Here is a 13,308-nt window from a genome sequence, read left to right as displayed (position 1 = left end):
CTGTCTGGGGCACACAAGGTGCTCCATGCATAACCCGGTTCAAACCAGTTGCTAGGGCACTCCAGCCACAGCTCTGGTGTGAAACTGGACAAAGAGAAAGGGGTGTAACCACCCCCTTCTCAGAGTCCACCCATAGGAGGTTCCTAGCAGGAAATCCAGCCCCTTAGTTTGGTATAAAGTTAGGAGCTGTGTCTAAAGACATTAGATTACCCTGGAAAGAAACTATGATACAGAACTCTTGGACTTCAACATTCTATGCTGACTAGAAGACTGAAGAAGATGTCCCTTGTGGTCAAGGAGTGACCACCCTGTTCAAACAGGCACCATCAGTAACTTGCCAGTTTGCTTTGTCGATGCTCGAGTGGGAACCCGATGACTCAGCGACTCAGAATCTAGACTTCCTGACTTGTCCGACTTCGATCCACATCCACAGCAAAGCTGAGACCCGTGGCCGACACAAGAGACGTGGGACTGGTTATCCTAAACTACCTGCACTTTGCTAATTGTGCAAAGACTGAGGCACCCTCACAGTGGTGCATTGGATTAAGAGAAGCCCCAGACCCGAGCAGCATCTGCACAAAGCTCAGCCCTCCATACTCCACCAATGCTGCGTGGGGCCCGCTCCTGCATTTCAGCTCGATGCATCTTCCTGGTTGTTATCCCATTGGCTAGTGAGCCCCCTGAAGATGATCCTTTGAATTTGTAATGCTTGCCTGGTTGCTCTGGGCTTGCTCCAGCATCCTTCCAAAAGAAAAGCTCCTCAGACCTTGCTGGTCTGAACTGAAGCGAATCTTCACACCCTGCATGGGTTGCAGTTACCAAGGCTTGTTGGGTCCAATACGGATACTGACACCGCAGTCAACTAGAGCCTTCGTGGAACAGCTCGACTCCAGCACTTGGTTGTTGTCGACGCCTCCTGGTCCTCGTGGCTGCAGAGACAAGCTTCACCTCTTCACCTGTTTGCATTGCGACATCACCTGGTTCCAGCCTGGTCACTGGCTAGTGACCCAGACTCTTTCCCCTCTGCTTTAAGGTTCTTCAGCTCCTTGATCCACCCTTGGATCCACCCGGACACTCTTCCTTCAGCCGCCTGCAGCACTTCTTTTGCAGGTCTCCATTGAAAGCATGAACTAAACCCGACACGAAAAGACACCTATGCACCCGGCTTCCCTGGGTGAGGTAACTCGAGTACTCCGGTGCTCCCGTGGGAATTGACTATCCAAGTGTCCTAGTTTAAAGGGGTTTCACCGTAGTCCACCGGGAAGTGTTCCGAATCAGTAACTTTGTGACTTCTTCGTTCTCCATTGTAAGTCAATGGTAGCTTGCGTCTGTGTTCCCACACTGCACGCGTCTCTCGTGGGTCTCCTATTTCCAAACCTTTGGTCCTGTAGTGTAGCCCCAGCAATTAACTAGGCCCTAGGCCTATTCACCTTTCCTGAAGTGGCTCTTATACCACTTACTTAGTATATGGTTTGTGTGGCCCCTAGGGCAGAATTGTATTTGTGCAACTTATAGTATGCTTAATGAGTAACTTGTAGCGTATCGCGAACTCTGACCTCATAAAGAGTGCAGAGGGGTTGTGTTTGTAATAAATACATATATATTTGATATATACCTTGTGTGGTGTCCTTTCATTTGGTATTTAAGGGATTATATATGGTAAAACAGCTGGCTTCACATGCTCTCTGAAGCTTTAGCCTAAGACTGCTTTGTCCATGCTACCACTAGGATAGCTGGTCTATAAGGTTGACTTTACAACCATCACCATAAGGGTCGTTTGGACTGGTGCAGGGTGCCCCCCACTAGAATAGTGGACATCATATACCAGGCCAACTTCTCACTCTGCCAAGTCTGTGTTTCGACCCCGAAAACTGGGAAAAGTGCTTTGGACCTGCGTAAAAACGTACACTGGCTGGAGGAATTTAACCACTTCCTTACAGCTTGAAACCTTTGAGCCCCCGGGAGCGTCTGGTGATCTTTGGAAGCGTCATGAGGTTTTTCGGGCTTTTCAAAGGTAGGCAGCACGTTTCCAGTCTCCAGTGCTGGCAAATGCAGCATTTCCCAGCATTTTGAGCCCTGCTGCCAAGTCTGTGTCTCGACCCCAAAAACCAGGCAAACTGCTTTGGACCTGCATAAAAACTCACACTTTTGGGGCCTCTGGCAGGAGGAATTTAAACACTTCCCTACAGCCTGAGACCTTTGAGCACCTGGGAGCGTCCTGAGACCTTTGGAAGAGTTATGTGGTGTTTCTGGCACCCTGACGCCAGGCAGCACGTTTCCAGTCTCCTGGGGCACCAAATGCAGTATTTCCCAGCATTTTGAGCCCTGCTGCCAAGTCTGTATCTCGACCCTGAAAACCGGGCAAACCACTTTGTACCTGCGTAAGAACGCACACTTTTGGAGCCTTTGGCTGGAGGAATTGGACCACTTCCTTACAGTTGACACCTCTGAGCCCCTTTGAGTGTCCTGTGACCTTTGGAAGACTCATGTGGTTATTCTAGGTCTCCGAAGTCAGGGAGCAAGTTTCCGGGCTATAGGGCCGCCAAATGCAGAATTTCTCAACATGTTGAGCCCTGCTGCCAAGTCTGTGTCTCGACCCAAAAAATCGCGCAAACCACTTTGGACCTGTGTAAAAACACCCACTTTTGTAGCCTCTTGCTGGAGACATTTAACCACTTCCTCACAGCTTGACCTTTGAGCCCCTTGGAGTGTCCAGTGACCTTAGGAAGAGTCATGTGGTTTTTCTCGCTCCCTGAAGTCAGACATCACGTTTCCGGCCTCCAGGGCAGCCACATGCAGCATTTCCCATTGTTTTGAGACCTGTTGCCATGTCTTTGTCTCGACCCCAAAAACCGTGCAAACCGCTTTGGACCTGCAAAAAAAGTGCACTTTTGGAGCCTCCGGCTGGAGGAATTTGACACTGTCCTTACAGATTGAGACCTTTGAGCCCCTGGGAGCGTCCTATGACCATTGGAAGAGTAAGGTGTTTTTTCTGGCTCCCTGAAGTCAGGCAGCACGTTTCCAGGCTCCTAGGCTGCCAAATGCAGCAGTTCCCAGCATTTTGAGCCCTGCTGCAAAGTTTGTGTTTCAACCCCAAAACCCAGGCAAATTGCTTTGGACCTCCGTAAAAACGCAAACTTTTGGAGCATCTGTCTGGAGGGACTTGACCACTTCCTTACAGCTTGAGACCCTTGAGCCACTGGGAGCATCCTGAGACCTTTGGAAGCGTCATGTGTTTTTTCTGGCTCCCCAAAGTCAGGCAGCACGTTTCTGGGATCCGGGGCTGCCAAATGCAGCATTTCCCAGCATTTCGAGCCCTCCTGCCAAGTCTGTGTCTCGACCCCAAAAGCCGGGAAAAACCATTTGGACCTGTGTAAAAATGAACACTTTTGGAGCCTCTCGCTGGAGGGATTTGACCACTTCCTTACAGCTTGAGACCTTTGAGGCCCTGGGAGCGTCCTGTGACCTACAGAAGCGTCATGTGGTTATTCTGGCTACCCGAAGTCTGGCAGCATATTTCCGGGCTCCAGGGCCTCCAAATGCAGTATTTCCGAGTGTTTTGAGCCCTGCTGCTGTGTCTTTGTCTCAACCCCGAAAACTGGGAATACTGCTTTGGACCTGCGTAAAGATGCACACTTTTGGATCCTCTGGCTGGAGGATTGTGACCACTTCCTTACAGCTTAAGACCTTTGAGCCCCTGGGAGCGTCCAGTGACCTTTGGAAGAGTCATGTGGTTTTTCTGGCTCCTCGAAGGTAGGCAGCACGTTTCTGGGCTCCAGGGCTGCAAAATGCAGCATTTAGCAGCATTTTGAGCCCTGCTGCCAAGTCTGTGTTTGGACCCCAAAAACCAGGCAAACCGCTTTGGAACTGCGTAAAAACTCACACTTTTGGAGCCTCTGGCTGTAGTGATTTGACCACTTCCTTACATCTTGAGACCTTTGAACCCCTGCTAGAGTCCTGTGACCTTTGGAAGCGTCAAGTGGTTTTTATGTTTTCCCGATATCAGAAGCATGTTACCAGGATCCAGGGCCGCCGAATGCAGCATTTCCCAACATTTTGAGCCCTGCTGCCAAGTCTGTATCTCGACCCCGAAAACCGGGCACACCGCTTTGGACCTGCGTAAAAACACCCACTTTTGTAGCCTTTTGCTGGAGACATTTGACCACTTCCTCACTGCTTGACCTTTGAGCCCCTTGGAGCATCCTGTGACCTTAGGAAGAGTCATGTGGTTTTTCTCGCTCCCTGAAGTCAGCCATCACGTTTTTGGCCTGCAGGGCAGCCAAATGCAGCATTTCCCGTTGTTTTGAGACCTGCTGCCATGTCTTTGTCTCGACCCCGAAAACCGTGCAAACCGCTTTGGACCTGCAAAAAATGTGAACTTTTGGAGCCTCCGGCTGGAGGTATTTGACGCTGTCCTTACAGATTGAGATCTTTGAGCCCCTGGGAGCGTCCTATGACCATTGGAAGAGTAAGGTGTTTTTTCTGGCTCCCTGAAGTCAGGCAGCACGTTTCCAGGCTCCTAGGCTGCCAAATGCAGCAGTTCCCAGCATTTTGAGCCCTGCTGCAAAGTTTGTGTTTCAACCCCAAAACCCAGGCAAATTGCTTTGGACCTCCGTAAAAACGCAAACTTTTGGAGCATCTGTCTGGAGGGACTTGACCACTTCCTTACAGCTTGAGACCCTTGAGCCACTGGGAGCATCCTGAGACCTTTGGAAGCGTCATGTGTTTTTTTCTGGCTCCCCAAAGTCAGGCAGCACGTTTCTGGGATCCGGGGCTGCCAAATGCAGCATTTCCCAGCATTTTGAGCCCTGCTGCCAAGTCTGTGTCTCGACCCCAAAAGCCGGGAAAAACCATTTGGACCTGTGTAAAAATGAACACTTTTGGAGCCTCTCACTGGAGGGATTTGACCACTTCCTTACAGCTTGAGACCTTTGAGGCCCTGGGAGCGTCCTGTGACCTATAGAAGCGTCATGTGGTTATTCTGGCTACCCGAAGTCTGGCAGCATATTTCCGGGCTCCAGGGCCTCCAAATGCAGTATTTCCGAGTGTTTTGAGCCCTGCTGCTGTGTCTTTGTCTCAACCCCGAAAACTGGAAATACTGCTTTGGACCTGCGTAAAGACGCACACTTTTGGATCCTCTGGCTGGAGGATTTTGACCACTTCCTTACAGCTTAAGACCTTTGAGCCCCTGGGAGCGTCCAGTGACCTTTGGAAGAGTCATGTGGTTTTTCTGGCTCCTCGAAGGTAGGCAGCACGTTTCTGGGCTCCTGGGCTGCAAAATGCAGCATTTAGCAGCATTTTGAGCCCTGCTGCCAAGTCTGTGTTTGGACCCCAAAAACCAGGCAAACCGCTTTGGAACTGCGTAAAAACGCACACTTTTGGAGCCTCTGGCTGTAGTGATTTGACCACTTCCTTACATCTTGAGACCTTTGAACCCCTGCTAGAGTCCTGTGACCTTTGGAAGCGTCAAGTGGTTTTTATGTTTTCCCGATATCAGAAGCATGTTACCAGGATTCAGGGCCGCCGAATGCAGCATTTCCCAACACTTTGAGCCCTGCTGCCAAGTCTGTATCTCGACCCCGAAAACCGGGCACACCGCTTTGGACCTGCGTAAAAACACCCACTTTTGTAGCCTCTTGCTGGAGACATTTGACCACTTCCTCACTGCTTGACCTTTGAGCCCCATGGAGCATCCTGTGACCTTAGGAAGAGTCATGTGGTTTTTCTCGCTCCCTGAAGTCAGCCATCACGTTTTTGGCCTGCAGGGCAGCCAAATGCAGCATTTCCCGTTGTTTTGAGACCTGCTGCCATGTCTTTGTCTCCACCCCGAAAACCGTGCAAACCGCTTTGGACCTGCAAAAAATGTGCACTTTTGGAGCCTCAGGCTGGAGAAATTTGACCCTGTCCTTACAGCTTGAGACCTTTGAGCCCCTGAGAGCGTCCTGTGACCTTTGGAAGAGCCATGTGTATTTTCTGGCTCCCCGGAGTCAAGCAGCACGTTTCAGGGCTCCAGGGCGGCCAAATACAGCAGTTCCCAGCATTTTGAGCCCTTCTGCAAAGTCTTTGTCTCGACTCCAAAACCCAGGCAAACTGCTTTGGACCTCCGTAAAAGAAAGCTACTTTTTTGAGCATCTGGCTGGAGGGACTTGACCACTCCATTACAGCGTGAGACTTTTGACCCACTGGGAGCATCCTGAGACCTTTGGAAGCATCATGTGTTTTTTTCTGGCTCCCCAAAGTCAGGCAGCACGTTTCTGGGATCCGGGGATGCCAAATGCAGCATTTCCCAGCATTTTGAGCCCTGCTGCCAAGTCTGTGTCTCGACCCCAAAAACTGGGAAAACCTCTTTGGACCTGTGTAAAAATGAACACTTTTGGAGCCTCTGGCTGGAGGATTTTGACCACTTACTTCCTTACAGCTTAAGACCTTTGAGCCCCTGGGAGCTTCCTGTGACCTTTGGAAGATTCATGTGGTTTTTATGGCTCCCCGAATGTAGGCAAATGCAAAACCAACAGTTGATGGACAGAATGCAGAACAATGTCATACATTCACCCCAGTACAGAGATCTGGGTCTAAATCCATAGTTTTTTTGCACTCCACACCACCCCAGTTCAGACATGGCCATATGCAAATCAGCCTTGACCCTGTGCCTCATAGGAACAGTCCAGCCGGAACTGCCAAGCCATGTCTTTCCTGGATCAGAATCAAGCATCCTAGGACCGGTTTCTGGCTATCAGCCGTCTTCATGTATATAGCCTGGCACCTGAATGGCTGCCAGGGCTCTTGGGTGCACTCCTAAATGAGTAAACTCTTAATTAGCTTTCAACATTTCAATTCTTGTTTAATCAATTATTTATATGATATGTTAAATCAGTATATCCAACTATTTCAAATAGTAGAGCAAGTTCCGCAAAGGCTTGGTTTTGATAATGCAAGGATCCTACTCCAGAGAGAAGCTTACTGGATGCGAAAATTACAGACACTTGTCCCTTTCGGACTCAATGATAAAATGGAGATGGTTTGCTTTCTGTAAAAAGTCAAAATATAAGGCCAGTTCTGAAGCCCCGTGAATTCAGACCCGCGATGAATCAAAGCAATAAAACACACACGCATAATCTTGTAAATAAGCACACAATTAAACAGCACTTTGTCCACACTAGAACAGTTTATATGGAATAACTATACACAGAGCTCAAGTTTGTAAATACGAGAATCAAAAAGGGCCTTGACTCCTTACTCAGAAAGGCTGAGTCCAACTATAATTATAAATCAAAAACAAAAGCCACTACTGAGACTTCATTCCAAAACCACTGGAGTTTCAACAAAAGGGTGTTTCGATTCAAGCAAAAACAACCTATTTATAATTTCAAACAAATTTATTCTTTTTCATGCAAATGTCACTTTTCTTATAACAGCACCTAAGTTATTGTGCATGGAAAATACAGAATACAAAAAGCATACAATGATATATACAATATATACAAACATTTAAGAAAACGATTTCAAACACACTTGGCCATACATTCATACACCATTCATTCACAACAATAGAGCTAGTGATATTAGAAAACACTACGTCCAAACAACGGAAAGCAATTCAGTCCAAAATATTTCTTTTCATATTTTTTGCAAAATTATTATAGATGATATTTTCACAAGATGTCTTGTGACCCAAATTAAATGCAAAAAAAGAGATTGGCCAGATGCTGGACGTAAACAAAGTGGTCGACGCGTTTCAAACCCCTATAATTAAGGTGGGGTTCTCCTCAGGACCAGGTAGGTTCTTACATCAAGATAAGGAACATAGTCAATGGTAGGTACTGGAGAATTCAGTCGTTGTATTTTCCAAAAGGATGTTATGACAGCAGCCGCTCCGCTTCAGTTCTGTGTATGCCGCTTAATGATGAGTCTTCAGGGCGTGGGCTCCTATTCTATAACAGTGCAAAACGGCGAGCGCGGTGAGCGCGGTCCTACTCCTTAGGCGGTTTCCATGTTAGACACGCCGGTGTTCCTCAGATCAAGTTTGTAAATAGGCAGGCATTTAACAAGAATTCGTATGAATTTGGTTGAGTATGAAACAGTTTCATAATAACTTTTTGACAATCTTTGTAATTTGAGTTAATTGTTATATTAATGCATGAATACTTCTCCTAATTTTCTTTTTTCCGCTTATGACATATATCTTTGAAGCCCATAGATTAAACAGAACCGACTAATCCTAGAGGAAATCTAAATTAAAATAAATAGATGTTTTAGACATTCTAAGATGGCCACTACGCAAAGATTGTAAGTCCTTCGCTAATTTCCATGATAGGATCGACACTAGTATAGATGAAGGACTGCAAGCCCGACTGAGGCACGAAGCTTTCGAGCACAGAATCCTGTAAGACGGAGCTAGAAGTAAATAACTCGGTAAGATGCGAGAGCGTTGCTTTGAAAGGATTAAGCGTTTTTCAAGCATTTTCGTTTATGCTGAAAATTGCAACCTCTTAACACGCGGTTGTATTTTTGCAGGCCACGACCCTAAACCAACTCTGCGGGACCGAAGCCTCTTTGCCTAGGACCGCAGGTAAAAGCTAACCCGAGCCTTTTGGATGAGGCACGCTAGCAATTTTTAAACTGCTAGCGTGTGTAAATTTAAGGCAGCGTTTCTGTCCTTATGTAAAGTCGAACTAAAATAGCGCCTTTAACTTTTTTGCCAGGTTGTTGCAGGCTGGCTAATCAAAAGAACTAAAAGGTGCAAGTACAACTTCCCAAAGAGGTAAAACTATGGCGCTTGATGCAGATATTTTTGTAGATATTACCAAATGAACCTAGATTTCAATCGGTGCTTTTTTCCATTAGATAGTATTTGTTTGTCCGGATCACAGAAGCGAGACCGACGCGGCACGCATAGGCTCGCAGGTAATCATAAAGATGGAGAATTAACAATGTGCAAATAATAATGTTTAGTTGGCAGTGTAGTAAGCTACCCTGTACCCATTCTTGTTTTTCTGTAGAGAAGCTGTTCATCAACAAGAACAATCTTATAATAACGGTAGGAAGGCTTAATAAAAAGCCTATTGCTCAACTAAAAACACGTTTTAAATAAACTTGCATGATTTACTTCTTGATGCAGAACTAATAACAAATTTCACAATAAGATACAAAGAGATTGCATCTCAATATATGAGAGCTTAAGTCATTTAAATGATAATACTGGCATATATTAAGTAACTGAGAAACCTTTAAACGTCGAGAGTAACGAGTTTTCTTTTTCTCTTTTTTCTCTTCCTTCTACTATGTTTTCTTCTCTTCATGTTTTCCTTTGGTAGACCCCTGACGAAGGGGCCACAAGGTCCCGAAATGCATTGGGTTGATGTATTTTATATTGTATATTTTGGTTGATGAACTGAATGTTATGCACTTGCTATGATTTATGTATATAAATGTCATTAATGTTTGATTACGTTGGATATACTGATTTAACATATCATATAAATAATTGATTAAACAAGAATTGAAATGTTGAAAGCTAATTAAGAGTTTACTCATTTAGGAGTGCACCCAAGAGCCCTGGCAGCCATTCAGGTGCCAGGCTATATACATGTTTTATTAGGTGTTAGCAGGCACCAATCAAAGGTAGCACTCGTATCGGACTAAATTTTGTTAAAAATTGTATACAGTGTGCAGCACCCACACACATTCATTGTATCAGCCGTCTTCAGCCAGGATAGCTTAACTCCAGTGGTGTAGAGAGCACGGGACTCACGTCTGAGTTAACCCATCCCACTCGGGGTGACAAATGCAAAACCAACAGTTTCCGGTCCTGGGAAGCTTGATTCCAGTCCAGGGAAGAAATGGCTTGGCAGTTCGGGCTGGACTGTTCCCATGAGGCACAGGGTCAGACTGATTTGCATATGGCCATGTCTGAACTGGGGTGGCGGAGTGAGCTAAAGAACGGTGATGGATTAAACCCAGATCAGTTGATTGGGGGTGAGTGTTTGTATTGTCAACGCTCCATCCATCATCACCTTTGGTTTTTCTTTGTTCGCCCTAAGTTGGCAGGGTATGCTCAGACGTGAGTCCTTTGCTCACTTTGCCACTGGAGTCAAGCAAGCCCGACTGAAGACGGCTGTAATGCCAGAAACTGGTCCTGGGAAGCTTGATTCCGGTCCAGGAAAGACATGACTTTGCAGTTCGGGCTGAAGTGTTCCCATGAGGCACAGGGTCAGACTGATTTGCATATGGCCATGTCTGAACTGGGGTGGCGGAGTGAGCTAAAGAACGGTGATGGATTAAACCCAGATCAGTTGATTGGAGGTGAGTGTTTGTATTGTCAACGCTCCATCCATCATCACCTTTGGTTTTTCTTTGTTCGCCCTAAGTTGGCAGGGTATGCTCAGACGTGAGTCCTTTGCTCACTTTGCCACTGGAGTCAAGCAAGCCCGACTGAAGACGGCTGTAATGCCAGAAACTGGTCCTGGGAAGCTTGATTCCGGTCCAGGGAAGACATGGCTTGGCAGTTCAGACTGGACTGTTCCCATGAGGCACAGGGTCAGACTGATTTGCATATGGCCATGTCTGAATTGGGGTGGCGGAGTGAGCTAAAGAACGGTGATGGATTAAACCCAGATTAGCTGACTGGGGGTGAGTGTTTGTATTGTCAACGCTCCGTCCATCATCACCTTTGGTTTTTCCCCGAAGGTAGACAGCACGTTTCTGAGCTCCAGGGCTGCAAAAAGCAGCATTTCCCAGCATTTTGCGCCCTGCTGCCAAGTGTGTGTCTCGACCCCAAAAACCAGGCAAACCTCTTTGGACCTGCGTAAAAACTGACACTTTTGGAGCATCTGGTTGGAGGGATTTGAACACTTCCTTACAGCTTGAGACCTTTGAGCCCCTGCTAGCGTCCTGTGACCTTTGGTAGTGTCATGAAGTATTTCTCGCTCCCCGAAGTCAGCAGCATGTTTCTGGGATCCAGGGCCACCAAATGCAGCATTTCCCAAATTTTTGAGCCCTGCTGCCAAGTCTGTATCTCAAACCCGAAAACGGGCAAACCGCTTTGGACCTACCACAAAAACGCACCCTTTTGGGGCCTCTGGCTGGAGGTATTTGAACACTTCCTTACAGCTTGAGACCTTTAAAGCACTGGGAGCGTGATGTGACCTTTGGAAGCGTCATGTGGTTTTTCTGGCTCCCCGAAGTCAGGCAGCATGTTTCCCGGCTCCTGTGCTCCCAATGGCGCATTTCCCAGAATTTTGAGCCCTGCTGTGAAGTCGACCCCAAAAACCAGGCAAACCGCTTTGGACCTGCATAAAAACAAACACTTTTGGAGCCTCTGGTACAAGGGATTTGACCACTTCCTTACAGCTTGAGACCTTTGAGCCACTGGGAGCATCCTGAGACCTTTGGAACCGTCAAGTGTTTTTTCTGGCTCCCCAAAGTCAGGCAGCACGTTTCTGGGATCCGGGGCTGCCAAATGCAGCATTTCCCAGCATTTTGAGCCCTGCTACCAAGTCTGTGTCTCGACCCCAAAAACCGGGCAAACCCCTTTGGACTTGTGTAAAAATGAACACTTTTGGAGCCTCTGGCTGGAGGGATTTGACCACTTCCTTACAGCTTGAGACCTTTGAGGCCCTGGGAGCGTCCTGTGACCTACAGAAGCGTCATGTGGTTATTCTGGCTACCCGAAGTCTGGCAGCATGTTTCCCGGCTCCAGGGCCTCCAAATGCAGTATTTCCGAATGCTTTGAGCCCTGCTGCTATGTCTTTGTCTCAACCCCGAAAACTGGGAATACCGCTTTGGACCTGTATAAAGACGCACACTTTTGGATCCTCTGGCTGGAGGATTTTGACCACTACCTTACAGCTTAAGACCTTTGAGCCCCTGGGAGCGTCCAGTGACCTTTGGAAGAGTCATGTGATTTTTCTGGCTCCTCGAAGGTAGGCAGCACGTTTCTGGGCTTCAGGGCTGCAAAATGCAGCATTTCCCAGCATTTTGAGCCCTGCTGCTAAGTCTGTGTCTGGACCCCAAAAACCAGGCAAACCGCTTTGGACCTGCGTAAAAACGCACACTTTTGGAGCCTCTGGCTGTAGGGATTTGACCACTTCCTTACAGCTTGAGACCTTTGAACCCCTGCTAGAGTCCTGTGACCTTTGGAAGCGTCATGTGGTTTTTATGTTTCCCCGACATCAGCAGCATGTTTCTGGGATCCAGGGCCGCCGAATGCAGCATTTCCCAACATTTTGAGCCCTGCTGCCAAGTCTGTATCTCGACCCCGAAAACCGGGCACACCACTTTGGACCTGCATAAAAACACCCACTTTTGTAGCCTCTTGCTGGAGACATTTGATCACTTCCTCACTGCTTGACCTTTGAGCCCCTTGAAGCGTTCTGTGACCTTTGGAAAAGTCATGTGGTTTTTCTCACTCCCTGAAGTCAGCCATGACGTTTTTGGCCTGCAGGGCAGCCAAATGCAGCATTTCCCGTTGTTTTGAGACCTGCTGCCATGTCTTTGTCTCGAACCCGAAAACTGGGAAATCCGCTTTGGACCTGTGTAAAAATGAACACTTTTGGAGCCTCTGGCTGGAGGATTTTTACCACTTCCTTACAGCTTAAGACCTTTGAGCCCCTGGGAGCGTCCTGTAACCTCTGGAAGAGTCATGTGGTTTTTCTGGCTCCCCGAAGGTAGGCAGCACATTTCTGAGCTCCAGGGCTGCAAAAAGCAGCATTTCCCAGCATTTTGCGCCCTGCTGCCAAGTCTGTGTCTCGACCCCAAAAACCAGGCAAACCTCTTTGGACCTGCATAAAAACGCACACATTTTGGAGCATCTGGCTGGAGGGATTTGACCACTTCCTTACAGCTTGAGACATTTGAGCCCCTGCTAGCATCCTGTGACCTTTGGTATTGTCATGTGGTTTTTCTCGCTCCCCGAAGTCAGCAGCATGTTTCCAGGATCCAGGGCCACCAAAAGCAGCATTTCCCAACGTTTTGAGCCCTGCTGCCAAGTCTGTATCTCAAACCCGAAAACCGGGCCAACCGCTCTGGACCTACCACAAAAACACACACTTTTGGGGCCTCTGGCTGGAGGTATTTGAACACTTCCTTCCAGCTTGAGACCTTTAAACCACTGGGAGCGTGATGTGACCTTTAGAAGCGTTATGTGGTTTTTCTGGCTCCCCGAAGTCAGGCAGCATGTTTCCCGGCTCCTGTGCTCCCAATGGCGCATTTCCCAGAATTTTGAGCCCTGCTGTGAAGTCGAACCCAAAAACCAGGCAAACCGCTTTGGACCTGCATAAAAACAAACACTTTTGGAGCCTCTGGTTCAAG

The sequence above is a fragment of the Lissotriton helveticus genome, chromosome 8 (assembly GCF_964261635.1).
Source record: "Lissotriton helveticus chromosome 8, aLisHel1.1, whole genome shotgun sequence".
Lineage (NCBI taxonomy): Eukaryota > Metazoa > Chordata > Amphibia > Caudata > Salamandridae > Lissotriton > Lissotriton helveticus.
This window is presented reverse-complemented; position numbering follows the sequence as displayed.